The 27,134-nt window shown below is 34.6% G+C and overlaps 1 long non-coding RNA gene across 2 annotated transcripts in view; it reads right to left on the bottom strand.

The window, feature by feature from the left end:
• Positions 1 to 365: 365 nt before the first annotated feature.
• The window catches only part of LOC110144427 (uncharacterized), a 42,833-nt gene continuing 16,064 nt past the window's right edge, over positions 366 to 27,134 (bottom strand). The window contains exons 2-4 of one of the 2 annotated variants that reach the window (XR_002315887.2): positions 14,801 to 14,902; positions 1,064 to 1,192; positions 366 to 558 (exon numbers count right to left, since the gene is read on the bottom strand). This is a non-coding gene — a long non-coding RNA (uncharacterized lncRNA). The remainder of the gene's footprint in view (positions 559 to 1,063; positions 1,193 to 14,800; positions 14,903 to 27,134) is intronic. The other variant, XR_002315888.2, reaches the window with a different exon arrangement.

The following is a 27,134-nucleotide window of genomic DNA, read 5'->3' on the forward strand; positions in this document are numbered from 1 at the left end:
TGTATCTCTTTTATTAGCTTTGTGTACCAGGGGAAGAAACAAGAGTATTTCTAAGCTACTTCCTCAATAGTAAAATATAGTTAAATAGCTACCTAGTTAATATAGTAAAATATAGTTAATAGTTACCTCCGTGGTTGTTGTAGGGTTAAAATAGAACATTTAACGTTGATCCTAGCTCATAATAAGTCTTTAACATATGGAATAAAAGAATTAAATATACTGAAATTATTTTGAAAAACTAAGCAATTCAAAATGCATAAAGCTTGATGCTGTAATGTAAAAAAAACAAGTAAACACAAGAGCTGTATTAATTCAGTTTTCCACAGCATTTATTCAAATAGATATAAAATGGTTAAGAGCTGGGTTCTACTGGAAATATGCTAAGATCAATTATATTTCACATTTTCTCAGCTTCTCTAAATTGAATTTCCCAGTTTGCAGATGGCATTAAGCTTTCTCTGAGTAGTGAAATGCCAGACAGTGGGGTGGAGGGGGATGCATAGTATTACTGTGAGTGGGTAGGAAAGAGCTTGGATGAGTTCCAGGGAAAAAGGTAACCTGTTGAAAGGGAAAAACATGCACCATAAGATGTCCAAGAAATGATTCTTCTAAGCAACTCCTCACAAAACAGGAGTGGAGAGGTTGCTATAATGGGAGTTTCCCCCACGAAATGAGTTTTCAGTGCTGCTGACAATTAAGTGTTAGACATCCACAATAAGTTTTCTGGACATCCAACCAAAGAATTTACTTTTACCTATATTCAAAACTATGGTGTATCTATTTCTAGGGCAGCATTTGCAAAACTGACCAATTCAATAAGGAAAAAAAATATGCAAACAAGTACAAACTGACTACTAAAATAATTATATGCTTAAGGGGATATTTACTTGACTGTAAAACTGAAATTCTTAAAATCATCACAAGAGCTGTCTGGAGGCAAAATCACAGTATAAATAGAACTTGCTTCAAGATGGCTTTCAGGAAATACCTAGCAGTGACCTACCATGAAGCAAAGCAAGTGACACATGCCTAGCGCATGACTATTCACAGAGCAATTGTTTACCTGGTACCCCATTTTGTCTTCAAAGGAGTTCAGAAGAGCTCCGGGTGAGGTGAAAAACTGCCTGGCGGGGAGGATTCTGTGTATTCTCAGCCATTTGTACTGTGGAGCAGCAACAATAACGATAATATTCTGTGGAGGAACAAAGGACTCTAAGACAAGAAAATGTTTTTTTTATACGTAAACCTTTGAGTTCTTTTAGTGATTTTATTTTTTAATTTTTTTCTTGTAGTGATTTTTACAACGTTTTATTAAAAAGTATTTTTCTCCTAAGACCATATCATTTTGGGATTCCTGTAGATATTTTAATTACTTTTAGTTTGCTAAGTACAAATATAAGTTAACATTGTATATGACTACTTATTTTTTCAGCTATTTCTTGGAAGGGGATTGAAATTTATATTTGGAACCAAACATTGCTATCACCCTCTCCCATTCCAGTCTTAAGCTAAACAAGTAAAATGCCATAAATCTGTGGTTTTCCATTTCTTTATATAGTCAAAGATCATTCAGTGTGCCCAGTACTAAAAGTTTTCTTTACATCCATTTATTTTGATATTTTGTTTTTGGTGATTCCTAGTGATGGGATCCAAACTGAGATTAAAACCAATTAACCTTGAGGTCATTGCAATGCAAAACAGAATTTTCCAAGACTGGGCAGGTGGCCTGAACTTCTTGTTTATTTGGATTTAAATGATTTCTGGACATTATTTTATATCAGATTGGTATAGTGTAACTAAGTAGTCTGATTAAAAATCTTTGCTTTTTATTCAAAATTGTCATACTCTGAGGACAAAAAATGGATATTCCTTGGCATAAAATAACTCCAAGAATGTTTTTTTATCAGGGCATAAGAATGTCTGAAGTATTCACCTATGTAAAGATGAGACTTAAGTATACCCCTCTCTCTGGGGACTGCCTTTCAAAGTCCTGCTCTCAGTTTTACTAGAATTGGACTGGAAATTCTCTTTGTTCTCCACTGACTGACATAGCAACTGTAATAAAATGATGCTTAATGGTGGTTAAAATGTGCCAATAAGCACACAAACACATAAACTAAGAATGGTGACAAAAAAATCCAACTTAAGAATGTCAGATGCAATATTTTGAATCAAAGTAATTTACCTCTTTCGTTTGTTTTGCCTCTATTTCCCCTTATTTTTATGTGTCATTATCATGCCTATTTTCAAAAATTGTTACCAGTTTTTCTCATTAGAAGCTCAACATATTTTATTCACTATTCAAAGCCTTTCAGATCACTAGCAAGCCATGAGAAAAGTATTTCAATATTTCAAACAGAAAAATAAAAAATTTATTACAAAGGTCAGAAAAAAAGGAGACTCTGAGAACAGGCAACTGAAATGACATATTCTATATTAGGGAGTTCAGAAGCATTGAATTTGATATTTTGATGATGAAGGAGTCTGTGGAATTAGGTAGCTCCCTAATGTTTTCAGCTCATGTTAAACATAAGGACAGAACCAAGTAAAGAAAACCAAAACTAGTTCTGCATTACTAAGAGTATTTAAATTTTTCCTTCTTGAAATCAGGCCCAGCAATAAATAATGCACACACTTTTGAACAAAGCACAATTTAATTAGAAAAAAATGAATTTTGTGTCATTCTCTAAATGAGGACTATTCTGTGTAATATACATAATATACATTATTAATTGCTCATTTTGGGATAAAATTACTTCCATTTGGAAAGTCCTCCCCCCCCCCACACACACACACCAAGGTCAGCAGAAAGTATAATTATGCACAATTTAAATAAAGGTATATATTTATTTATGCCTGGAGTATGTTAGAAATTATGAAATGTTCATGTAAAAGTAAGATGAATAACAGCATGAAAGTGTGTGTAAAAATATTGAAAATACCCTGCTTGAATAAGCAATCATTTATGAATAGTGTGAGCACAGAGACAGGAAATGCCACTGGAGGAGAATGCTGGAGCTTAACCTGATCACAGGTGTAAAAACCTGGCTGAAATGGGCAAAAGGACTGTTTCAGGTTTGCAGATGGAAACAGAGGTGAAATAAGGAGTGAGTTTTGAATGAGAACTTTACTTGCCTATTTCCTATTTTCTGAGCACACTTCGTATATCCTGCCTCTGCACCTTTGCTGGACACAAGTCAGTGGGCCTTGGATGCTTATCAATTATCTTCTCAAGATTCCTCATGGGGAAATTCTTTACAGATGTTAAAATCAAGCTTAAATGCCACAAGCCCCACAAAGATTTTCTAATCCTTCAAGCTGTGCTCTCTACCATCTCTAAATTCTTATAACACTTCATAAAACAACTCACATTAATTAGTCATTACTCTACACTAGGCAAGACCTTTACACATGTACCTGAGTTCACTGAATTTTTGCCCAAAGACTTATACATCTATTATTCTCTTTTAAAAGATAGGAAAATATGCCTAGCAAATTTAATAACTTACTTAAAGTCTCATAGTTAGGAAGTGAAAGATTTGGATTCAAAACCAAAGTTAATTTTTTTAAAAGTTTTATTGAATCCTCTTTTATGTAACAACTTTTTGTGAATTTTTTTTTTTTTTTTTTTACCATGTAAGACATTTTGAGATGCAAGCAATAGAAATCCTTTCCAAACTAAATTAAACTTAAGGTGTTACAATAGTACCATATATGGGGTCATATCACAGAATTCAAGGGCAGAAAGGGCAATGGAAGTTCGTGAGGCAGTGACAGGAAAGTTAACCAGTAAACAGATGGATTGGGATCTGTAGATCTAGGGTTGGCTCCTTGCGTTTGTTCTGCCCCTGCCACAGTGTGGTTTGAATAGGATCAACATTAAACTCTGATACAGGGAGCAGTCTGTTAGTCTAAGGGTTGGGGTTAGTCAATGGCTCATCATGACCCTAGGTCTCAGACAATATTTGACTTTTCCTGGCCACAGTGATGTCTTCTGGGTTGAGCATCTGACTCAAGTGGGCCCAATGAAAATGAAACCCCAACCTTTTTTATGATGGTTAGAAAAGGAGACATTCTCTTGTTTTGATGTATAGTTTCTGGACATGAGACATAGAGTGATCATCAGTTTACTACCATGAGGTAGTAAATGAGGGAGGGTAGTGACTCAGGGAAATGGAGTTGGCCCCTGATTAAACTGTATCTGACCTGTATTCCAAGTGGCAGGTAGCATTAGTATTTCAGAATATTCATTGAATATCCTTCTAAGAACTATACTTACCACTGCCTTAACATCAGTCATTACCATGCAACCTTCTCTATGAGCTGAAAAGAGCATGTGATTTATTAGAAGAAGTTTTAGAAGCCAATAGATAGTTCCACCATTTCTTTGAATTATTCTATGAGATATCCTAGGTGGGGGCTGCTCCTTCGGCCTGCTTATGAAGGTAAAGTAGAACTTTGTAGAGCACTAGCTTCCTTCAGAGAAACATTTACTACAAACTACTGAGATTTTGGAATTCTTTCTATAGCATAACCTAGTGAAAAGTGATTACTACTACCTATGATGTCTGATCTTTGCCATTGAAAAAGAAAATGCATGTCCTCCACTCTTGTAGCCAGTATGGGTTTTTTTTGTTTGTTTGTTATTGTTGTTACTCTGTATTGAAAATATCTTAACTGACAAACCCATTTTAGTCAACTGAATAATGTTGTTAACCCTCGATGGTAGCAGAAAAGTCCTTTAACCTGAAAACTTCCAAAAGACACATCATTATATAATCTTGTGTTTGTAATGCCCAAAAGCTTAGTTTGGGGTAGTTGTTACTTCCAGGAGGGAGGACCCCATCTCTGTGGACATTCACATGGATCAGAAAAGAACTTTCCAGTTTCTGTAATCATCTTAATGAAATCATGTAGAATGAACTTAATATAATGAATAAAATTTTACCATTTTTATTATCAAGAATTTTTTCCTTCCATGCAAACTGTATTCTCCCTCACAGACAAATAAAATCAAAGCTGAAGCACAAAAATGAATCTCTTTGATGCTTATTTCAAAGCATTTCAGAAGAATTAATTACAGTAATGCACTAAGAAATATTTAAGTGTTATTATTTCTCTTCCATACATGGAAAGGTGGAAACCCTGAGAGTGTAAATATCTTTCCTGGAGACCACACAGGAAATCACTGGCAGAACTCACTGTCCCTAACTTCACTGACCTCTACAGTTTCACTGTGGTCTGTAACCTTTTACATCAGAACATTCACAGGAAGAGGAGACTTTTTACCGAAACACTCTACCAACAGTAAACTACAGAGCTCGTTTTACTGCTTATTGCCATTTATAGCCTTTTTTGAGCCCACCCTTAGGATCCATAAGATATTTGAATTAAGTTACTGCAAATTCTGCAAATTAGCCAATGCCTGTTCTAAATGCCTTTGAGGCATAAACATAAACAGGAAAAGACTTTGTTCAAGTATCCTTTGAACACATTCTCTTCCCTTCCTTTAATTCAACTGAGTTGTCAGAGTAGAGTTTAAAGAGTGAGAGAGAAACAAAAGGGCCTAATGAGGAAAAAAATGAGAATGCATTACCTCTACCAACATAATATTAATGTTAATAATAAATTGCTGTCATACTTAGTCTTATATTACTTAATTGTTCAATAGACTATGTAAATAGTAATGATTTAGTTATCAAGAAAAAATGAATTTAATAGAGAATGATGAATCCCCAGTCATTTATAGAGATGTGTCCCAAGCGTCAGGGGTCAGGGTTGTAATTAGAATTTGCAAACTTTCATAGTGAGCTTTGAGTTCATCTTGCAAACTGTATCATTTCTTTTAGACTATACAGCAAAACAGAATAGAAGTCTAAAAATATGTATTATTTTGCTTTGGTAAGTTTCCCTGAGACAAGGATATTCTACATAAGCATGATACATTTACTGCTTAGCTATCATGCTTGTACATATATTTAAGCCAAGAGATTATTAGGTACAGTATTTTAAAATTTGAGATCTTAATTTTAACAGATAAAATATTTTTATTGTTGTTTTAGTTTAATATTTTAACTATCTAAAAATTGTACTACTGAGCCTACTTTTAGCCTGCTTCCCTCCCCTCAACACCCCCCCCCCACAATGGTTCAATTCTACTTAATTAATCAAGGAAAATAGAACAGTTCTTGGATCCATAGATCTGCCTGAGGGAAACTAGCGCTCTTTCTCAGCTCTCATTAATTCCATGGAATGTTTCATGCAACTTATTTGCATCTTACTTTATTTTTCCCATTGTGCTAATTTTACAAGAGCCTAAGTAAATTTTGTCAGCATCATTATAGGAACTCCAGAGGTCCACTAGAGAAGCAAAATCAGAAAACATACATGTGTGTATACAAAAATGGAAGCCCAAACCTTCAAAAAACAGTATAAATATTAATCTGAAGATAAACAATTTAAATATCATTAATCTTTTTTGATGCCAACATCTGGTAAGCAAAACAAGAATAGTGGATACAAATAACTGCATTCTGCTGTACTATTAAATGTCAAGTTTTATGGTCTATACTTTAAAAATCAAGCCATGCACATGTAGAAATGTTTTATGCCATGAAAAATTATGAGTATAAGCTCTTGCTTTTGAAATGTCACTTTTGGAAGAGCTAGATATTACATAATACCTTACTCATTTCAACTAACTCATCCATTATTTATATTCTTCTAAATAAAATCCCAACCAAAGAGCTCTCTAATTGTGGAAGTGAGGACTAAGTAACAATGGTGAATTTTAGGACACAAGAGGCCTGTAAGCTGTCCCACAGTTTTGTCAATAGATGCTTACCTTTGATTTTGGAGAATTTACAATGCTATGAACTTTGACTTTTGCTTACACATTCTGTGAACTGTATGAGATTGAGTAAATTATGAAATGTGTTATGGGTAGAAGACAATGCCCTGACAACAGAAGCCAGGAGAGAACACTGGCCTTTAAGTTGGGAAAAACAATCTTGTGATATTTGTAAAAGACACTGCCAAATTCCATGTGTGTTTTGTCAAAATATAATAGTGGCTGTGGCGATTGTGGATGCAGCTGGGGATATCGTTCTTTCAGTTCTTTTGAAATATTTAGCACTGCAAAGAATAAAGATTTCTAACATTTACCTTTCACCACAGCCCTGAAATGCTACTATTTATATTGGAAACAAAGATCATAACATATTCTCTTGGAAAAAAATTCATAATGTGAAATGTAATTTTGAAATAGCATCTTGTGAACACTGAGGAATTTAAAGCAAAGAGGAGGGGAAGGGAGAGAGAGTTTATACACACACACACACACACACACACACAATTTTATTGAAGATACTGATTCCTCCAAAATCTGATGTGGATATTATTTCACATTTTAAAAACCTTTTCCAATGTGCTCTAGGAAAGATGAAGGTGGATAGGGATGACAATGATATACATTGTTCATTCATGTTCATTCATTCATCAAACCTTAATTTAGCTCATGCTATATGCCACATTCTGAGGATACAAAATCAAGCACACATAGTCCTTGCCTTTTGGGAATTCATAATCCATTTGAGAGAAAGACAGATTACTCATTATAAAGATTATCGCATGAAAAGTGCTAACTCAGGGCTTTCTAGAGATTGTTAAAAGAGACTGGAACAGGGGCACTTTAATCAAATCTGAGTATTAAATATTCAAAGAAAGGTCATTTTTAGGCTGGTTTTTCAAGGATTCACCCATATGCATTAAAGAGGCCCAGAAGGATTAGCAGGAGTGCATTTCGGCCAGAGGGAACAGTATGTGGAAGGAATGGAATAGCATTGGAATAGCATCATATGGTTGGGGAGGTACAATAGGATATTGGCTGAAAGGCTGGAGATTAGATTGAAGACAGGCTGAAGCCAGATGAAGGAAGCCATTACATGCAAAACTAAGGGGACTGAAGGCTATGGAGAGCACTGACACATTGTCAGCCCCATGTTTCAGGTAAGGTTTGCATTTTAGAAAGGTTATCCTGGGAGGAGAATAGGAGATGCACCATAAGAGGATCAGTCAGCAGGCGCTTCTGTTATTCTGATTCCTCTATCACATTAAGCAGCACACTTGATCTGCAAAGAAGAGTTTCTTTGTATTTGTTCAGATTCTGCCCTCTGTGGCAGAAAAATCTACCTATGTACACAGAATAGCCAAGTGTCTCCTTTCTGAAATCCCCTTCATTCATACCAATGGAGAAGGACAATTTTAAGAAACAGAATTAAGCTATCATGATACCTAGAAGAGCCAAAAATGAATGATTAGCACATTTCTGCCCCTGCAGTTTGCAGAAATCTGAATGTATAGGGAAGAGAATTTGCAGTTCAGCTTTTACCCCACTGGAGTTTCAGTGATGAGGGGGAGAGGCAGAGGGAAACAGCTGGGAAAGAAGAGAGTTTAATGTCATGAAGTCTCCCAAGTGATAGAGAAAGGAAGAGGGAAGGCTGGAGAATCTCCAGGGGGTGGGCCCTAAATGATGAGTTGGGGCAGGCTCCAAAGGAATACTCAAGGTGCATGATGGGAAAAGCTGGGAAATTTAAATTTCATTCCCATTTGAGAGTTAATTTTCTTTTCTACCTTGGGAAAAGCACTTAATTCTCTTAACCTATTTGTTTCTAAAGAAAAGTAACATAGGAGTAGAGAATATCTGAAATCCCTTCAAGGTCTAATATTCAAATGTTCAACTCCCTGACTTCTGATGGTTCGACTTAGATTTTTCAATTTTACGGTAGTTTGAAAGCAATACACATCCCATAGAAATTGTACTTTGAATTTTGATCTTTTCCCAGGCTAGCCATGTGTGGTACAATATTCTTTCAAGTTGCTGGGTAGCAACAGAAAGTTGGAACTCCCAGTCAGCCATGCGATCACAAAGATAAACAACCTATACCTTTATCACCACTTTGTTTTCCACTTTCAGTACAGAAGTTTCACATTTGAGACCTTCTCAGGCTTCACCCTGTGCCTCTCTCTTTGGCTGGTTCACATTTGTATCCATTTGCTATGATAAAAGTGTAATCATATGTAAAAACACATAGCATTTTCCTAAATTCTGTGAATTATTTTTTTCAATGAATTACTGAATCTGAGGTGTTAGTGGAAATCTCCAAACTGGTAGCCAGTTGATCAGAAGTATAAGAGGGCCTGGGTACCCCTAAATTTGGCTGATAGCTGACATAAGGGGAGTTCCATGGGGACTGTTTCTTTAATCTGAGAATTCTGTGCTAGATTTTGGATAGTTAGCATCAAAATTGCATTATTAGGGCTTATGGGATATCTTGGCAGATTTTTAAATTAAATTAAAAAAAAATTAGATATATTTTTACAAGTAAACTCTCTGGAGTGCAAATGCTTCATTACAATATCCATGAAAGAGTTAAATGTGAATTCAACAGAAGTACATAGCCTCTTGAAAAGAAAAAATGAACAGTATTGAATTGCTGCTAGAAGAGAAGACTAAACGAAGAGAGTATCTTTTGCAACTATCAAACAAGAGAAAAGGACAGAGAATAATGTTTTTAAAGAGGGGGGCAATCAAACATCTCACAATTTTTTTTTCTTTTAAAGAGACCCAGTAGTGTACAATAAAGAAATAAATAAGAAAAGTTGATATCCAGATTCATCAGGATATTATATAAGGTCAAGTACAAGAGGAGCTTAGAGTACAGCTTACTGGGAAAACATAATTATATTTGAAAAATTTGGTAAAAGGTAAGCATGATAAGGCTTTGTGAGAAATTTCTCTAGTTTAGCATAAGGAATGTTGGAATTCATTTATAGTGAGATGTAATTGTGACAACTGAAGCTTCAGTATTTCGGTCATCTCATGTGAATAGCCAGCTCATTGAAAAAGTCCCTGATACTGGGTAAGATTGATGGCAGTAGGAGAAGAGGGCGTCAGAGGATGAGATGGCTGGATGGCATCATCGATGCAATGAACATGAACTTGGGCAAACTCTGGGAGATGGTGAGGGACACAGAGACCTAGAGTGCTGTAGTCCATGGGGTCGTAAAGTTGGAGACGACTGGGCAACTGAACAATTGTGACAGACAATTGGGATTGACATAAAATCACTACTATATATAAAATAGATAACTAATAAGGACCTACTGTATAGCATAGGGAATTCTATTCAATGTTCTGCAATGATCTATATGAGAAAAGAATTTAAAAAGAGCAGATATATGTATAACAGACTCACTTTGCCTTACACCTGAAACTAATAAAACATTTTAAATAAACCATATTCCAATAAAAAATTTTAAAATGTGATATGGCCTTTTCTCGTATGAGGGAATAAAAATTCCCCCCCATCCCAAAAAAAGTAATGTTAGGATGTTTCAATTGCTTTTTCAGGTAGTTAATTTTTTCAGTAATGCAAATAAGCTGACATCATGCATATTGATTTCATGAGACTGTAAGTTTAACTTCAGAAAACTGATTTGAATCATCATGTCGTTTTTCATAAGTATATAATCAAATGTAACTTTGTTTCCTGGTTGGCAGTTTGAGAAGGCAGCATTCAATTCAGAGGAGAGGGCAATCCATGTGCTATATAATTGTAATCATTAGAAAACAGAGGAAGAACACTTAGATGAATCATTAAAAGCACCATTAAATTCTGTTCAAGTATTTTTTCACAGACTCTATATGCAGAAAAGAAAAAAAAAAACAAAAACCTAGAGTTCTTTTAATCAAAACACACAGGGTACAGGTGAGTCAGTTGTCTGTACTAAAGCACTCGTCACTTCCAGAAGTCTGGTGGTCTTCTTGGTGTGAGGTGGGAGTGTAGCTAAGTGATCTGACTAAAAGAGAATATCCATCAGTGATGTGGCTGATCATTGCTGCTTTCTGTAGAGCTACCACTAGCTCTTTCTGGAGAGAGCCTTTCAAGTTGTGAAACTAGAGAACAGTCTTTCATTGGTTCATTAATCCTTCTGATAAACTCTTATTCATCATTTAAGGCCCAGAAGTCACATTGGCAGACTTAATTACACCATTAAATTAAGGTCCTATAGCTTTTTATACCTGTATTCTCATAGGTACATGACACCTACTTATATGTTCCCTCTTCATAAATGTTTTGCCTGACCAAAATGTTGCACATTGATCACATGTGTGTGAGCATGTGTATAAAATACTAATGTGCATTGACATTGTTTTGTTCCACAAAGAAATTCAGGGAAATTGTCACTGACCAAGTTATTCCATCCTCTTGTTTTCCTGTCCTGCGGGATGTTGCCTTTCTTGCACTGCTGGAGCTAGATCATCTCTGTGATCTAGCTCACAGTAAAAGGCAAAGGAAAAATATAAAAGAATTCACTCTTTATTTTAACGCAGTGCTTTTGAAGTACCACTCCCCGTAAGTTCATTACTAAGCTTTGCCACAAGTGCACATCAATCTGCAATGGAATCTGGTATAGGTAGTCTTTAATGGAGTGGACGTGTACACCCATTACCAAGAGAAAGGACAGAATGGTTTTCAGGGGAAGTCCATAAACTTGCCACATTTACTACATATACAACATAAAATGGAAAAAAATCCAAAGAGTAATTGAGAAGAAAAAAAACTCCAAAAAACCTGAATGCTCCCTGGCAGTGTTTCTCAACTAAGGACATTTTGTCTCCCCAGGGAACATTTGACAATGTCAGGGGATATTTTCAGTTGTTACAAATGGGGGTGGGCTGCTACTGGCATTTAGCACATAAGAGGTCGAGGATGCTACTAATCATCCCACAATACATAAGAGAACAGCCTACATCACAGAGAAAATTATCTGGCTCAAAATGTCAGTGTCGACATATATATGGAATTTAGAAAGATGGTAACGATAACCCTATATGCAAAACAGAAAAAGAGACTCAGATGTATAGAACAGACTTGTGGACTCTGGGAGAAGGCGAGGGTGGGATGTTTCAAGAGAACAACATTGAAACATGTATATTAGCTAGGGTGAAACAGATCACCAGCCCAGGTTGGGTGCATGAGACAAGTGCTCGGGCATGGTGCACTGGGAAGACCCAGAGGGATCGGGTGGAGAGGGAGGTGGGAGGGGGGACCGGGATGGGGAATACATGTAAATCCATGGCTAATTCATTTCAGTGTATGACAAAAACTACTGTAATGATGTAATTAGCCTCCAACTAATAAAAATAAATGAAAAAAAAAACATAAAAAAAAAATGTCAGTGTCAAGAAACTTCACTTCATATAATAATCTTTGTATCTTCAAAATATTGCATGTCATTTTGAACAAATCAGGAACACAAAAGTTATGTGAGGATAATGTGTTCGAGATACTCATGTTTCTTCTACTGATTTCCTGTGTCACTTCTGCTTGACCTGAAGCAATTTGAGATTAGAAATTGTGTTCTGTTCTTGTTTTCACCAGGGCAATCAGTTCATGGTCTTGGATGAATAACAATAACATGGAGCATCTTTTCTGTGTAATGTTATGTACCAGACTCTGTGGTGGTTGCTACAAAATCCATGGACCCTGTTTCTGAGGTCCTTGTTATTGACAGTTGTTATTTTTGCTACTTCTGCTTCTTTATTCTCATATTCATATTCTCTCAATAAATCACATTCACAGAAATATCTGTGTACTAAGATTGCTTCCAACACCAAGGCCATCTCATTTGGAAAGTCCAAGTTAGTGACCCATAGCCATGTCTATCACATTAAGACACAGGTTATCTCAAATGTTTTCTGTCAAAGAGGAATTCAGGCAAAGCAGGAAATATTGCTAAATTATTAACTGTTTAACAACTCAGCTCTGTTGAAAATAGAATTAAGATTTAAAAGACGATAAAGAGGATGGTTGTTATTTAACTACTCAAAGTGGGAAATGGAAAGAAAACCTTAGGTTTTGTAAGATGCTGTGGCATAACCAGAACACTCAAAAAGCTAAGAGGAATGAATTAGGGAAATGAGCAGAGCATTTGATGAATTTCATATGAACTTATGACCTTTTCAAGGGTTGCAAATGTTTTTCCTACCCTGTGATCCAGTCTCCCAAGCAACTTCCATTTTTTCTTTGTTTTCTCTCTTTTTCTCTCTTTTTCTGTCTCTCTTCCTCTCGCTTTTTATCTTTCTATTTTTCTCCCTCCCTCACTTTTCACACTGTCCAGTCTTTATTTCTAGGCCATCAATTCAGCCTCTCCTTTACCTAACCTAGTGCCTTTTGCAAACTGTCTTAATCCAGGTCAGAGGTCATAAAATATCAAGGCTCATCTCTCTCAACCTTCATATATCCTCTGACTTTCAGAGACCAAGAGTGATTTTGCAGCACTGCCTCGGTGTTCTACATTAAGGGAAAAAAAAGTATTAGATCATGATCAACCACACTGTGAGGAATCATATAAAAGGCCACATAGTGCATGAAGCTTATTGAATTGCAAACAGCTTTCTCTGAAATCAAGGCTGCCCCCTGATGCAAATCAGATGCTTACATAATGCTCCTTTCTTGGAGGGTGACGAGGGAGTGATGGGATTAAGATGCCCCTTTGTGATGCGGCAAAGCTTTTCTGTCAAAGCAGAACATTTTGACATATTAACTGGATGGGCAGAAAAAAATGTATCTAAAGCTATTGAACACCCCTATCTTCTTGATATAATTTATACCAAACCTCTTTCCAAGAGTTTTGAAGCAGCTGGAAACTACTATAATGTTTCTGCCCCTTTCCCCTCCCACTTGTCTGTCTCTCCATATCCTTCTCCACCCTCCCATAATCCTTAGATAGGCATGCTTGAAAAAAGAAAAAAAGAAAAACTGATCACAGCGTGAATGAAAAAGAAACCCATCTTGTCCTCACATGATTCTATAATTTAACATCATTTCGTAATACCAATGGTACATACATGTGCTACAGTGTTTCTTTTAATGGATGGCACACTGACTTAGGAACCGTGATCCGGCCGCTGTCTTTGCATAAAACCAGATTCCGGTTTGACAGGCGGTGTGCATCACAACACATGCTGAAGAAAAATGCGCTGTTGTGTTTACATGTGTCTTCCCAGCAGCTGATTCTGCACTTGGGCGCTGATGCATGGCATGTATTAGAGACTGGACTATACCTCCTATTGTGCAATCCAAATAAAGCAAACTGCATTTCCTATAAGATTACCCTGCCTTCCTTTCTCTTCTCATTCTATCATTCCTTCACTTTCTCCTATTTTCTTCTTTCTTTCCTTTGCTCCTCGTCATTCCTTCCTTTAATATTTTCCTCTTTTGATCATATTTTCCCTTTTCTGCTAATCTAGAGACTCCTTGAAAATAGCACTATATACCTTTATATTTTTCAGAGTCTGGCCATAAAAGGGTGTCAATAAATATTTACGAAATAAACTGTGATACTATGTCCAATAGTTTAAAGCATATTTATTTAAGATAATGGCATAATGCTAATACATAGAAGTTTTACATTTGTCATTGTTGTCACAGTTACCACTTGTCATTATCTTCGACATTATCATCATTATCATATCATACTGAGTGCCTACTTTCCATCCATAGTAAGTGCTATTTCATTTTACTCTATTGTGGCCTTGTTAGTATAAAATGGAGATAATAATAATATTGTCTCCAGAGGTTTCTTGTGAAGATTATATGGAATGGTATGTATAAAGTTCCTAATACATTACTTGAATAAGAAATATTCTATAAATGTTAGCTATAGATATAATGATTATCTTAATCCCTATCTTACACCTGAAGAAATCAGAACAGAGAAGTTAGGTGATTACCAAAGGTCACTCAGCTGGTAAGTGACAGAAATTAGAAACCAACTCCCCATCCTGGCTCCATAGACAAGGCCATTCCAATACCGCCTTTCCGCCTCCACAATTCTGGACAAGAGTGGCAATAAAAAAAAATCAAAAGAATAACTGTGACAAGTTAGAGAAAGAAATCTTTTTCTTAAAAAAAAAATGGTAAAGAGGGAGCAAATTGCTAAATGAAAATAAATAATGTCCAAAGTTTCAATCCTGACCATGAAAGTCTTTATCACAGTTTGGGAGCACAGTGCAATGATACTTACATCAGAAGTTTATCTATGAAGTTACTTTTTCTGTTAAAGCCATAATCATCTATTCTTATAATTTTTATACGTTGATATCAATGTTTTGAATAATTGATAAATATAATTTCTATAGCAATGTCAAAATAATGAAATCTGCTCTAAAGAACAAATGTCAGCCTGTCTTACTCTCTTTCTTTCTTTTTTCCTGTTTTGCTGATCTCTGATTTGTTTAATGTTTGTTGGAATTAATGAAGGAATTTTGTTTTGTTACACAGGAAAAATACCTAGATGATTATAGGTTAAACAACATATTTAAAAACTGTAATAAATATCTACATGATGAGGGAATTAACACATTTTTAAATTGCAATAAACAGTTTAGAAGAAAAAGAATTCACACAAAAAAATAGAAGTGAGTTTAAAAGCTAATTGTTAAAATTATTTCAAATAAACAAAACATTTATCAATGATCATATTTTAGTGATTCTCATACCATTGCTTATTATTGCCATCTAATTTTCTGTATATAAAAGAAAGAAAAAATTCAGCCAGTCAAGTGACACAATGACTTCTTATCACTTAGACTTTTAAACTTCATGTAATAAAAGAGCGTTTTTAGACATTTAAACATAATTTTGACCATATTTATCTTTTATCTACATAAATTAGCAAATGATACTCATTAAAGTACTCCTAAAATGTCTTTCTATTCAGAATTTGTCTTTTTAATCAATTTCTGAGTCAGAGCCATCATTGTCCATGTTTTCCCACATGATATCATTCTCTATACCAAAAGAATGTTGGTGTAGCATTTCTTAACAGAGTCTATATGGAAATTAAAACTACTGATGCCTGGTTTTTAAGCCATATTGCATTACCTAGGATCACTCTGCTGCTGATTTCAATTTCAGAATGCTGCTACACACTTCGATTTTATGCCTCCCACTGCTCCTACCACACTATGTATGAAGTGTTTAAAAAGTGTTTCACTAGTGTATTGTACACAGGCTTTGGGTTTAGTCTGTGTGTGGGTGTGTGTGTGTGTAAAGACAAGAGTAAATTAACCTTAAGGTAAGTAGAAGAAAAGTAACCATACAGACAAAGACTTTTTCAAACAAACAAAAGCTTACAGAACTCATTGCCAACATACCTATACTACAAAAAATGTTAAAGCGTGAATGTCAGGCAGAAGAAAATTAGAATACATATGAAAATTTGAACTTATATAATTAATCCTAGAAATCATATAAACTAAATTGTGTAAGTTATTTTTCTTATTTTATTAAAGAGCTAAATATCTCTTAAAAAATAGTAGCAAAATATTATGGGTTGTTTAACATATATAGAAGCAAAATATAGCACAAAAATAGCAAAATGGATGGAAGTAAGGAAGTGGAAAGATGTGAAAGTATACAGTTGTAAAATAAAGTGAAATGGAATAATATAATTTGCAGTGAGAGAATATAATTTAAAGGTAGAATATATCCTAAACCACAGAAAAATAACAAAATAGAGGAAAAAGTAACAGAAGAGATAGTATAAATATAAAATAATAACAAGTTAGTAGATTTAAATTTATTTAGCAGTTACATTTAAAATATGGCCTAAACTCCTCAACTAAAAGGTAGAGCATGGCAGTCTGGATAAAAAAATTGAGATAAAATGCCTCCCACATAAAGCCCATCTTAAACATAAAAATACTGATAGGTTAAAAGTAAAATATGGAAAAATATACACCAAGCAAATACTGATTGAAAGGAAAGGCAAGTGACTATATAATACGCAAAACAGAATATAGAAAGATCTTCAAGCATAAGATGAGATATAGTTGGAAAACAATTTTCCATGCGTCTCTAATATATCCTCACATCTTTTGATTTCATTTATTATGGATAATCCTTTTAAAAATTGTGTCTGCCTTCATCTCCAGGGCATAAGGCAGATTTGTTTGCTGTCTAGGATAATAAAGATAATGTCCTCCAGGGAAAAGGTTGGGCAGGTCTCCTAGCAGCCTTCTTTATAGGATTGGGATTTCCCAAGGTCAGGGTTTCTCAACTCAACACAAACCCATTGTGGGTACAGCATCTGCCTGAGTTTACACTTTGTCTTGCATTCATAAGAGTTAGGGGAAAGGAAGAGTTGATACTATTTCCTGTGCTGTGAATAATAAAAAGTTTTATCTCTGATTCCAAGGTCTTGTGTCTTCTGCCAGAATATCTGAAATTAGTGCCTTCTGCTGATAAAGGAATCAATTCGTCAAGAAGATATAACAATCCTAACCATATATTCACTTGCAGATTATCAAAATATATGAAACAGAACAGCTTCCCAGGTGGCACTAGTGGTAAAGAACCTGCCTGCTAATGCAGGAGACATGAGTTGTGGGTTTGATCCCAGGGTCAGGAAGATCCCCTGGAGGAGGGCATGGCAACCCACTCCAGTATTCTTGCCTGGAAAATCCCACGAACAGAGGAACATGGTGGTCTACAGCCCACAGGATGACAAAGAGTTGGACACAACTGAGGCGATTTAGCATGCAAACACACACACACACACACACACACACACACACACACACACGAAACAGAAACTGACAGATCTAAAAGGAGAAGACGACAAACCAACCATCATAATTAGAGACTATAAAATTTATTTCTAATAATATAACAAGAAGATAGAAAAAAATTAAGGATATAGAGGATGTAAAAGAAAAGCACTATCAAACACTTTTTTGTAATGTCATTTATAGAACATTGGACCCCAAAGCAACAGAACAAACATTATTTTAACATATGCAGAGAATATTCACCAATATAGATCATACTATGACTCATAAAACAAACAAGTACACAAATCAAACAAAAGTATTTATCCAGATACAATGGAGTCAAAATAGATACTGATAGTATAAAAAATGTGGAAAACCCTGAAATATTTAGATGTAAAAAATATAATTCAAAATAACTAGTGATTCAAAGTGGGGAATGATAAAATATTTTGCAATGGAATAAAATGAAACTACAATATACTGAATTTTGGGGACAAAGCTGAAGTAGTACCTGGAGACACTTATAACAAAAATTATAGTAAAAAAATCTCAAATCAGTAAATTAAGCCATTACATTAAAAAATACAAAAATAAGAGAAAAATTAAAACCAATGAAAATAGAAGAAAATAATAAAGAATATAAGTAAATTTAATGCAATCCCTATCAAAATATCGATGACACGTCTCATGAACTAGAACAAAAAGTTAAGTTTGTATGAAAACACTTAAGACCCTGAATAGCCAAAACAATCTCAAGAAAGAAGAAAAGAGCTGAAGGAATCATGCTCCCTGACTTCAGACTGTATTACAAAATAGGATAGTACTGGTACAGAAACAGATCATAGATTGATAGGTAGAACAGGACAGAAAGCCCAGAAATAAATCCACACACTTATGGTCAATTAATCTATGACAAAGATTATTTGTCATAAGATAAGAATATATCATGAGATAAGAATATATCATGAGATAAGAATATATCATGAGAATAGGACAGTCTTCAATAAATCGTGATGGGAAAACTGGACAACTACATTTAAAAGAATGAAATTATAACATTCTCTAACATCATATAGCTAAATAAAATCAAATGAACTAAAGACCTAAATGTAAGACCAGGTACTATAAAATTCCTAGAGGGAAGCACAGGCAGAAAAATCATTGACATAAATTGCAGCAATATTTTTGGGGATCTATCTTCCATTGCACAGGAAACAAAAACAAAATAAACAATGAGACATAATTAAACTTAAGAGCTTTTGCATGGCAAATAAAACCATCAATAAAATGAAAAGGCAAGCTATTGAATGGGAGAAAAGATTTGCAAGTGATATGACTGATGAGGGATTAATATTTAATATAAATAAACTGCTCATACAACTCAATATGAAAAACACAACCCGATTAAAATATAGGCAGTGTAACTCAATAGACTTATTTTGAGACAGGAAATGCAGGAGGGCAACAGGCACATGAAAAGATGCTCAGCATCCCTAATCATTAGGGAAATGAACCAAAACCACAATGAGATACCAGCTCACACCTGTCAAAATGGCTGTCATTGAAAAGAACACAAATAACAACATTGGTGAGAATGTGAAGAAATGGGAATCCTTGTATATTGTTGATGGGAATGTAAATTTGTACAGCCACTGTGGAAAATGGTATAGAAGTCTCCCAAAAAACTAAAAATAGGACTGTCCTTTGACCCAGCAATTCCACTGGTGTATATATACAAAAAACCAAAAACACTAACTCAAAAATGTGTGCACCCCAATGTCCATGGCAGCATTATTTACAAATTCTAAGGTAAGAAAGCCACCCAAGTGTCCATCAACAGATGGATAGATAAAGAAGATGTGGTGCATACATACATAATGGAACACTACTCAGCCACAAAAAAGAATAAAATGTTGCCATTTGTAGCAACATGGAAGGATTCAGAAGATATTATACTGAGTGAAATGAGTCAGACAAAGCAAGATAAATGCTGTATGGCATCATTTACACATGGAATCTAAAAGATACAACTAGTGAATATAACAGAAAAGAAAGACTCACAGATATGGAGAACAAACTGGTGGTTACCAATGGGGAAAAGGAGGTACAGACCACTATGTATAAATAAGCTACACAGAAGTGTGGTACAACAAGAAGAATACAGCCAATATTTTGTAATGAGTATAAGCAAAATGGGGCTTACCTGGTGGCTCAATGGTAAAGAATCCACCTGAAATGCAGGAGATGCAAGTTCGATACCTGTATGGGGAACGTCCCCTGAAGGAGGGCATGCAATCCACTCCAGTATTCTTCCTGGAGAATCCCATGGACAGGGGAGCCTGGTGAGCTAAGGTCCATGGAGTCGCAGTCAGACAACTGAAGTGAATAAGCATGCATACACAGCACGCATAAGTGAAGTATAACCTATAAAGTTTGTGAATCACTGTGCTGTATACATGTAACTTGTCTAGTGTTGAACAGGAACTGTATTTCCATTAAAAATAATAAAATCAATGAATCTAAAAACTTGTTCTTTCAGAAGTTCAATCAAATTGATAAAGTTTTACCCAAAGCACTGAGGAAAAAAGAAAGTAGGTAAAATCACAAATATCAAGAATAAAAGAGAACATAATTACAGATCTTAAAAGGATAATGGTAGAATATTATGAACAACATTATGATGATTCACTTTAAGACTTAGATAAAGTGGATAATTTTCTGGAAATAAACAATTGAATATCACTCATGAAGAAGGAGACAATTAAAACAGACTGATATCTATACAGTAGTATTAATTTTGAACTTAAAATCTTCCCCCAAAGTAAATTTCAGGCCCAAGTGGCAGCATGTATAAATTTTATGAAACATTTAAATAATTACTCTTTTAGAATAAATTCCTTTAGAATACAGAAGTGAGAGAACATTTTCCAACTCATTTTATGAGACCTGTTGGTACCAAAACCTGAGAAGAGCAAAAACAGACCAATACAAAAACAGTATTAAAAACAAACAAACAAACAGCATTACCCATTACTTCCACCTTAAAATAGATGCAAAATTCTTTAAGAAACTCCTAGCAAGTCTAATTTAGAAACAATAACAAAAAAGAATGGTATAAGAATCAGCGACATCTACTTAAAATAAAAAAGTCACATCTATTTAAAGTAAAAATCTCTCAGCAATCTAACAATAGAAGGGAGCTTCCTTAACTTGGTAGAGTACACTTAACAAAACTCATAACTGACAGCATATTTAAATGAAAAATAATAGTACTTTTGCCATAATGAAGTAAATAATAAGACATCCAATCTCACCACTTCTATGCAACATTGTAGAGGAGGTCATAACCAGTGCATTACAGACTTGCAAGGAATAAACATGGGTATAATTACCTTCATAAAATCACAGTTATCTATGAATACAATTTCAAAGAATCTACAAAATACCTCATAGAATCTGTAAATGAGTTTAGAAATGTCACTGGATGCACAGTCAACTTATAAGAATCAATTATATTTTTATATACTAATACTTAAAATTTGGATATTGATACACATTTTAAAAACTTCATTATTTATAATAGCACAAAAAAGGAAACATGAAACATCTAGAGCCAACTAATCTAATATGTGCAAGAATTTTATGCTGAGAATAAAAAAACTGACAAGAGAAACAAAATGATCCAATAAATTGAGAGCTATATTATGTTTTTGGATTGGAAATCTCAACATTGTTGTCACTTTCTCCTAAATTGATATATAGGTTCAAAAAATACTAATCACAATCTAAGAAAACAGTTTTGGAAATTGGGAAAATTATTCTATAATTTATGTGGAAAGGCAATGGCCTACATAGTCCAACAAATTTTGAGTCAGAAGAACAAATCTGAAAGACACATAAATCAGGCTATAGTAAGCCTGATTTCAAGGCTTACTATAAATATTCAGTAATCAAGAGAATGTGGTTTTAGTGATATTGACTGATGGAACAAAATAGAGAGTCTAAAAATAGACCAATATTTCTATAGTCAATTTATTTTTGACAGATGTAGTGTTTCAAGGGAATTCTAGAAAGTCTACTCTTTTCAACAAATTGTGTGCTAGTGGGAGAAAAAAGATTTCATTTCTTCTTTTCATACATGTGTTAACAAAGAAAAGTTTAACATGAAGGGATCATGAAACCTATATGTGAAACTTAGAAATATAAACATAGGAAAAAATATAGGAGAAAATCTTTGTGATCTGGAGTAGGCAAATATTCTCATCTAGCACACAAAAGTACAAACCACAAAACAAAAGTCGAGAATTTATGCTTCAAAACTAAAACTTTCTACTCTCAAAAGAACTCTTAAAGCACAATATTCATATGACACACAATTCAATATAAATGGATGAATGTTTAAATGGAGGCTTCATACACACACAAAGAAATTTTATATATTAAATGTATGAAAAGATGTTTGGTATTGTTAATCATTGGGAAAATTAAAAGCACAACAAGATATTGCTACATTGTACTACCAGATTGGCTAAAATCTTCACCCTACCAACCTTACCAATATATATATATATATATAACTGGTAAGGATTCAAAGGGAATGGAAAATGGTATAGCCCATTTAATAAACAATTTGGCACTGAGGTACACAGTTGCATATATACTTACCATGTGAACCAACTGTCCCATTTCAAGGTATTTTTTTACATGTGTTGAAAATATCTCCACACAAATACTTGTATCTGAACATTCATAATTACAAAGAAACTGTGAACAATTTAAATTCTATTAACTGGTGAATGCATGCATAAATTGTGGTTCATCCTTTCATAGAACACTACTAAGCAAAAAATGAATAAACTAATGATGCATCAACAACATGATGTTCTCAGGATTAAACTCAGTAAAAGAAGTTAGTCAAAAAAGGTCACATACCCTATATTTCCATTTATATGATATATTCGAAAAAGCAAAAGTATACCAACAAATCAAATTAGTGGTTTGTAGGGGATGAAGATAGATGAAACCTACCTTACTACAGAGATTTACAGTATAACTTCATAGAGTACAGAAATATCTATTATATAATTTGATTGCTATTGTGGATACAGTATACATTTGTCAAAGTCATCAAAGTGTACAACTACAAAAAGCAAATTTTTCTGTATACCAACTATGTTTCAATTAACAATAATGAAAAAGATAAATTAAAAAAAAAGGAAATCAACATTATAATGCTGCTGAGTTTACAGATTTTAGTTATAATTGCCAGAAGCTTTTCGGGAAACAATTTGGCATTATGTGTCAAGAGTCTTAAATATGTGCCTACATTTCACCCATACAACTCCATTCTAGCATCCAAAGAAAATAAGATATTAAAAAATTATACCCATAAAGATGTTTACTACATCATTATTTAAATGGTGATAGTGTATAAGTTAACTTAAGATCTAACAACCAGTGAGCAATTAAGATTTAGTCAACATCTTGATTTAGAATTTAAATAAATGTGAAGCTTGCCAAAGACAATTAAAAAGTCATGATGCAATATAAATTAAAGAAATTGGGAAGTCATATTCAATTTTATTTAAGTTATTCTGTTAAATAATGGCTGACCAAATATATATGTACTTCCCATCCCCTACAGTTGATATAGTTGAAAGTATGGAATTAGAAATAAAATCTTATGTAAATGGTCTCCCATTTTTATTGATTCCTTTTTGTGCTTTAACCTACTCTCAATGTCTGTTCTGCATCTGAGGTATCCATTCACAAACCAACATTCCATGAACTGAGTTTCAGTCACCAATCACCTGGGTGAAATATTTTCCTCAGCTCTTTTTTTCTGTTGTGAATTTAAATAGTAAGTCTAAGGTTAAATAATAAGTCTAAGGCTATACAAATGAACCATACAAAAAAATTAGCCAACACACAATAAACACAAAAGCACTCCATTGCATTAAAAGCAATTTTATCATGAATAAAAACATCTGATGGCTGTATTGATTGCAGCATTGATTTGATATAAATTGACATACTGATGATTAAAAATGATTAAAAACTGTTGATGTAGTAAGTACGTATACATGCAACTTAAACGTCATTTTGAGCTTAAATATAAACAGATGATTTACTTTGTTGTGCAAAAGTTTTTAAGTTTAATTAGGTCCCATTTGTTTATTTTTGCTTTTATTTCCAATATTCTGGGAGGTGGATCATAGAGGATCCTGCTGTAATTTATGTCAGAGAGTGTTTTGCCTATGTTCTCCTCTAGGAGTTTTATAGTTTCTGGTCTTACATTTAGATCTTTAATCCATTTTGAGTTTATTTTTGTGTATGGTGTTAGAAAGTGTTCTAGTTTCATTCTTTTACAAGTGGTTGACCAGTTTTCCCAGCACCACTTGTTAAAGAGGTTGTCTTTTTTCCATTGTATATCTTTGCCTCCTTTGTTGAAGATGAGGTGTCCATAGGTACACGGATTTATCTCTGGGCTTTCTACTCTGTCTCATTGATCTATATGTCTGTCTTGTGCCAGTACCATACTGTCTTGATGACTGTGGCTTTGTAGTAGAGCCTGAAGTCAGGCAGGTTGATTCCTCCAGTTCCATTCTTCTTTCTCAAGATTGCTTTGGCTATTTGAGGTTTTTTGTATTTCCATACAAATTGTGAAATTATTTGTTCTAGTTCTGTGAAAAATACCATTGGTGGCTTGATAGGGATTGCATTGCATCTGTAGACTGCTTTGGGTTTTATAGTCATTTTGACAATATTGATTCTTCCAATCCATAAACAAGGTATATTTCTCCATCTATTTGTGTCCTCTTTGATTTCTTTCATCAGTGTTTTATAGTTTTCTATATATAGGTCTTTCATTTCTTTATGTAGATATACTCCTAAGTATTTTATTCTTTTTGTTGCAATGGTGAATGGTATTGTTTCCTTAATTTCTCTTTCTGTTTTCTCATTGTTAGTGTATAGGAATGCAAGGGATTTCTGTGTGTTAATTTTACATCCTGCAACATTACTGTATTCATTGATTAGGTCTAGTAATTTTCTGGTAGAGTCTTTAGGGTTTTCTATGTAAAGGACCATGTCATCTGCAAACAGTGAGAATTTTACTTCTTCTTTTCCTATCTGGATTCCTTTCATTTCTTTTTCTGCTCTGATTGCTGTGGCCAACACTTCCAAAGCTACGTTGAATAGTAGCGGTGAGAGTGGGCACCCTTGTCTTGTTCCTGACTTTAAGTGAAATGCTTTCAATTTTTCACCATTGAGGATAATGTTTGCTGTGGGTTTGTCATATATATAGCTTTTATTATGTTGAGGTATGTTCCTTCTATGCCTGCTTTCTGGAGTGTTTTTATCATAAATGGATGTTGAATTTTCTCAAGCCTTTTTCTGCATCTATTGAGATAATCATATGGTTTTTATCTTTCAATTTGTTAATGTGGTGTATTACACTGACTGATGTGTGGATAATGAAGAATCATTGCATTCCTAGGATAAAGCCCACTTGGTCATGATGTATGATCTTTTTGATATGTTGTTGGATTCTGTTTGCTAGAATTTTGCTAAGGATAAACAAGGTGAAAAGATAGCCCTCAGAATGGGAGAAAATAATAGCAAACAAAACAACCGACAAAGGATTGATCTCAAAAATATACAAGCAACTCCTGCAGCTCAATTCCAGAAAAATAAATGACCCAATCAAAAAATGGGCCAAAGATCTAAACAGACATTTCTCCAAAGAAGACACACAGATGGCTAACAAACACATGAAAAGATGCTCAGCATCACTCATTATCAGAGAAATGCAAATCAAAACCACAATGAGGTATCATTACATGCCAGTCAGAATGGCTGCTATCCAAAAGCCTACAAGCAATAAATGCTGAGGATGGTGTGGATAAAAGGGAACCCTCTTACACTGTTGGTGGAAATGCAAACTAGTACAGCCACTATGGAGAACAGCGTGAAGATTCTTTAAAAAAAACTGGAAATAGAACTGCCATATGACCCAGCAATCCCATTCCTGGGCATACACACCGAGGAAACCAGATCTGAAAGAGACATGTGTACCCCAATGTTCATTGCAGCACTGTTTATAATAGCCAGGACATGGAAGCAACCTAGATGCCCTTCAGCAGATGAATGGATAAGGAAGCTGTGGTACATATACACCATGGGATATTACTCAGCCATTAAAAAGAATTCATTTGAATCAATTCTAATGAGATGGATGAAACTGGAGCCCATTATACAGAGTGAAGTAAGCCAGAAAGATAAAGACCAATACAGTATACTAACGCATATATATGGAATTTTAAAAGATGGTAACGATAACCCTATATGCAAAACAGAAAAAGAGACACAGATGTACAGAACAGACTTTTAGACTCTGTGGGAGAAGGCGAGGGTGGGATGTTCAGAGAGAATAGCATTAAAACAAGTATATTATCAAGGGTGAAACAGATGACCAGCCCAGGTTGGATGCATGAGACAAGTGCTCAGGTCTGGTGCACTGGGAAAACCCAGAGGGATGGGATGGCAGGGAGGCGGGAGGGGGGATTGGATGGGGAACACATGTAAATCCATGGCTGATTCATGTCAGTGTATGGCAAAAACCACTACAATATTGTAAAGTAATTAGCCTCCAACTAATAAAAGTAAATGAAAAAAGAAAAAGAAAAAAGAAATTAAAAAAAGTAAATAAAGTGATGATTTTTAAGGGGAAAGTTCTTTTTGTTGTAAACATTGTATTTTCAGGATTAAATAATCAGATTACCAAAAAGCATTTAGGATTCTAAACCAATTTATTTTCTTTTCAGCTTTATTGAGGTATAAATGACAAACAGATATTGTAAGATACTTAAAGTTTACAGCATGATCATTTGATATATATATATATTTTGAAAGAAGTCCTAGGATTGAGTTATTAACATTTTTTTTCTTTCAGTGAGAATGCTTAAGTTTCACTTTCAGCAAGTTTTAATTATACTACAGTATTCTCAGTTGCAGGCTACCCTGGTGGCCCAGTGGTATAGAATCTACCTGCCAATGCAGGAGATACAGATTCTATCTGTGGGTCAGGAACATCACCTGGAGAAGGAAATGACAATCCACTCCAGTATTCTTGCCTAGAGAATCCCATGTACAGAGGAGCCTGGTGGGCTACAGTCTGGGGCGGGGTAGGGGGTCATAAAAGAGTCAGACATGACTTAGGGACTAAAGAAAAATAAATTCTCAACTATAGTCACCATGCTATATGTTAGGCCTCAGACCTTATTTATCTTATAACTGAAACTTGAAACCCTTTTCCAGTCTCTCCTTATCTCCCTTCTGTTCCTGGTAACCATAATTGTACTGTTTCTAGTTCAACTCCTTTTTAGATTCCACAGGTAAGAGATCCCATGCAATATCTGTTTCTGTCTGGCATGTATGAGTTGGCACAGTGCTATACAGGTTCATCCAGGGCAGTGCTTAGCTCCTCAGTCGTGTCCGGCTCTTTGCAACT

The sequence above is a fragment of the Odocoileus virginianus genome, chromosome 24, assembly GCF_023699985.2.
Source record: "Odocoileus virginianus isolate 20LAN1187 ecotype Illinois chromosome 24, Ovbor_1.2, whole genome shotgun sequence".
Lineage (NCBI taxonomy): Eukaryota > Metazoa > Chordata > Mammalia > Artiodactyla > Cervidae > Odocoileus > Odocoileus virginianus.